The following is a 4,148-nucleotide window of genomic DNA, read 5'->3' on the forward strand; positions in this document are numbered from 1 at the left end:
ATGGATTCCAAAGAAGCTATCACCAGCCAAACCAACGTCGCTCTAGAGTTTACCAAGCAACTGTTTCTGACTGAATTCAAGGGCAAGAACATGGTGTTCTCCCCGCTTTCCCTCCACTTGGCTCTGAGCCTAATAGCCTCTGGAACAAAAGGTCCTTGTCTAGATGAGTTCCTCTCTTTCCTCAAGTCCAGATCCACCCACCACCTCAACTCCTCGCCCATGACATCGTCAATTTCGTTTTAGCCAATGTATCACCCAGCCGTCCTGAAATTGAGGAAAGATACGGTCCCGGTCCTCTTTTGTCCTTTGCCAATGGCGTTTGGGTTGACAAGTCTCTTCCTTTCAAACCCTACTTCAAAAACGTAGTGGACACTGCTTACATGGCGGCTCTAGAAGAAGTCGATTTTAAGTCCAACCCGAAACAAGTGACTGTAGAAGTGAATTCATGGGTAGAGAAGGAGACTAACGGCCTCATCAAAGATATTCTTCCTCCAGATGCCGTCAACAACCTCACGAAGCTCATCTTTGCAAATGCTTTATACTTCAAAGCATATTGGGTTAAGAAGTTTTCCAAATTTTCGACTAGAAAACGTAACTTCTATCTTCTGGATGGGAGCTCGGTTGAAGGAGTTCTTTACATGAGAGGCGGGGACTACCAATATATATGTGCCTTTGAAGGCTTCAAAGTCTTGAAGCTTCCTTACCGAAATCTTGGAGTTTCGCCCTGGAGTTTCTTTATGTACTTTTGCCTTCCGGATGCAAGAGATGGGCTGCCAGCTTTGGTAGAGCAAGTTTGTTCTGGATCCAGATTTTTGGAGGGCTGTGTTCCTGATGAAGAGCTTTATGTTGGTAAAATGTTAGTCCCAAAGTTTAAGATTTCTTCTGGTTTTGAAGCTTCAAAAGTCTTGAAAGCATCAGGCTTGGTGTTGCCTTTCAGTTTTGATCCTGTTAATAAAGGAGGTAATGTGAGTGAGATGGTCGAGTCTCCCTCCGGTGACGATCCATATGTATCAGCAATGTTTCATAAGTCGTGTATCGAAATTGATGAAGAAGGTACTGAAGCTTCAGCTGTGACTGCTCAAATATCTGGTGGGCGTGCTCCTCCTGTGGAAATAGACTTCGTGGCGGATCACCCTTTCATGTTTTTCAACAGAGAAGACAGTACAGGAACGGTGTTGTTCATGGGGACTGTGCTCAATCCCCTTGCTGGCTGATCCACGTTCACCCTGCTACTAGCTATGTTTGTATGTCTTTCCTGCTTGTACGTGTTTGTTTATTTCGATTATTAATTTCATGCTTTTGTTTGTTGTTTAGCCATCCTTTGTTCGGTACGGTGAACATAAATTATGGAATATCAAGTAGTTTCTATCAGATTAATGTCTGTATTTATGTTGGAAGTGGTGCTTTTTCATTCCCTCGATCTTTTTCTTACGAGTGGACTACTCTGAAGTCTGACCTCAGCATATGCTGACATTGCTGATTCTCATGTGAGTTATTTAGTTGACATTTGTTCACTGAAAATCTATTCCTCACATTGCATGAGATCTAAGAGATCAATGGCAACCATTTCCTACGATGCGAGGCCTAATCTTCAAGCAACTACCAACCATAGTACCTTTTAAATTAGTTGTTTTAATCAACTCATTAAGGATAGTTTAGGCAAAACATAATTTGGTGAATTTCTTAAACGCCTGGCTTTATAATAGTAGAGATATGAGTAACTGCAATTTGGAATTTAGAAGAACAATGTTAATGCACGTTTGTTTCGCGGGATAGGACTGGACTGGAGTATCTTATCTAAGAAAATAACGCTGGTCCCGTGTTTGGCTGAAACAGGGACTCAATTAAATGAGCATAGAGAGAGTCCCCGAAACAGCTTCACACCTCCTTCTTACATAGAGAGCCCAAAATTCATACAGGCATGTCTCTTTAACTTGTATACTGCTATTAGTTGTAGTTGTAGGATATTATACTAATCATTGTTAGAAGTATAGAACTTTGATAATTTGTGGGTTTGCTCAAAATGGGCAAGGTGAAGAAGCTCTTAATATATTTGGTGAGATGATTGAGGAGGAGATGAAGCCTGACCATATATATCAGCTTTATTGGGGTTCTCTTTGATTGTAGTCATGCAGGTCTAGTTGATCAAGCTGATGGAATGATGCCGTGGAGATCAGTAAGCTATATCTTCTAGCTAATGTATACAGATCAGTAGGCCGATGGAATGATGCCATGTGCCAAGCTGCTGCAATATAGAGGAGTTAAGAAGACTCAAAGAAATTAAGCTCTTTAGTCCTTTCAGTACCAAACATGGGTCAAGTGTTAGCAGAGAATAAGCCAGGCTAGACTAGTCCAGGATTGTCAGGACTGTCAAAGAAATTAAGGTGAGCATAGACAATCCTGTGAAACAAACATGCAGTTAAGGTTTTGTTGAATAATGTTTTTTTTATTAATAACTCACACACCTTACATATGTCAATGATGTTTTGTTGAATAATATACATATGAGTAGTGTAATATTTTTGCTGATGCTCTCTTCAATTTCTTGACTATCCCAATGGGAACAAATTGTTAGGCTCTCTCATACTTCACAATGTTTGGAATTGGTTTCATGGCCAACATCAGAGGCTTAGAGTTTTGATTTGGAATTTATTTATTTATTTTTGAAACAGGGTTTGGAATCTAACCTAGCTGAGAGGCTCAGCCTCATGCCTGGTTCCATTTGATTTGAAACTTTTGAACTGAAATAAAATTCCAAAACATGAGAAAGGCATCTCCAATGGAGATGTCAAAATTTATTGTCAAATTCAAAATTTGACATGTGACAAGACAAAAATAACATTTGATAATTTGGCTAATCTCATCTTCAATAGAGATGTCAAATTTGAAAATTTACCATACATTAAACAATTATTTAAAGGAGTAAATATGGTGTGCATATATATTACTATAGGAGAAACATAAAGAGAGTGAAAAAAAATATTTCACATTGCCTTTGATCAATGTAAAATTTGACATTTCCTTCCCTCAATGCCAATTACACTTGTCAAATTTGACATTGCCTATTTGGTTGGAGGCCATTGACAATGCCAAATTAGAGCCGTTAGGCTGAGGTGTCTAAAATGCATATTCGGATGGAGTTGTTTAAAACTGACCCCTGATGGTGTTACTTGTGTAAGTTATTTTTAAAATTTTAATTGTTTTCCAGAAATTGGAAGTAATTCCTTGAATAACAATGTTAGATTGTAGGTCTTGTTGAATAACAATGTTTTCCAGACGGGATTTTGCTGATGCCGTCTTAAGTTTCTTCCAGTATCCCAATTTGAAACAAATGCGGTTCCGCTAGTATCTTGGGAGATTTTCCAGACCTACCAAGGGACGAAAGACACCCAAGATGGTGATTTACATGTAGGAATAGAATTGTTGGTCTTTCTTTCTCATACTTTGCTTTGATTGTAATCGGCTGCATTGAAGCCTATTCGAAATAAAGAATGCCAATACATGTTGTTTCTTCCCGCAGTTGGTATATATATGAAGCTCGCTGAAAGAAAATAGCTCTCTTGTTTTTTGTTTTGTTTTTATAAGGTAAATTACAACTGCGTGAGTCGAATTCACAACCTCTCACTTACTAAAAGAGAGACTATGTCACTAGACCAAATGGTAATGAGCTCCCTTATCTTTCTCATCTGAATGGAAAAGAGATTTCCCGTAAAATTTTCCAATGTTTGGTAACACACTGAATATTAGACAAGATTGTTAAAAATCCTGTAATAAATGCAGGAGTTTGGACATAAAGGAGGAAAGTGATTTAGAGTTTGGAAAGAATCACACTTACCTTCCTATTATCCCTTAATCCAGGAGAATATTTCCTTTCCTTTTGCAAAGCAGGAAGATTTCACTTTTCGCGACCAAAAAAAGGTTGAAAGTACTCGATATGAAGAAATCTCACTATAAAATAAAAGCAATTAAGTAAAGGACCAAATAGCTAAGGGTAGACAGATAAACAGAGGTTTGACGAACTTTCAAAATAGAAAGAAAAGTTTGTTGTTCGTCTTTCACATTAAAAAAATAAATAAATAAATAAAATAAAATAAAATAATTCTACTAGTTTTCAATAACAAAGATAATTATTTATAGTTATAGACTCT

At 37.8% G+C, this 4,148-nt stretch overlaps 1 pseudogene; it reads left to right on the plus strand.

Moving 5' to 3' along the window:
• Nucleotides 1–1,214, plus strand: LOC101312239 (annotated as a pseudogene).
• Nucleotides 1,215–4,148: the final 2,934 nt, after the last annotated feature.

The sequence above is a fragment of the Fragaria vesca genome, linkage group LG3 (assembly GCF_000184155.1).
Source record: "Fragaria vesca subsp. vesca linkage group LG3, FraVesHawaii_1.0, whole genome shotgun sequence".
Taxonomy (NCBI): domain Eukaryota; kingdom Viridiplantae; phylum Streptophyta; class Magnoliopsida; order Rosales; family Rosaceae; genus Fragaria; species Fragaria vesca.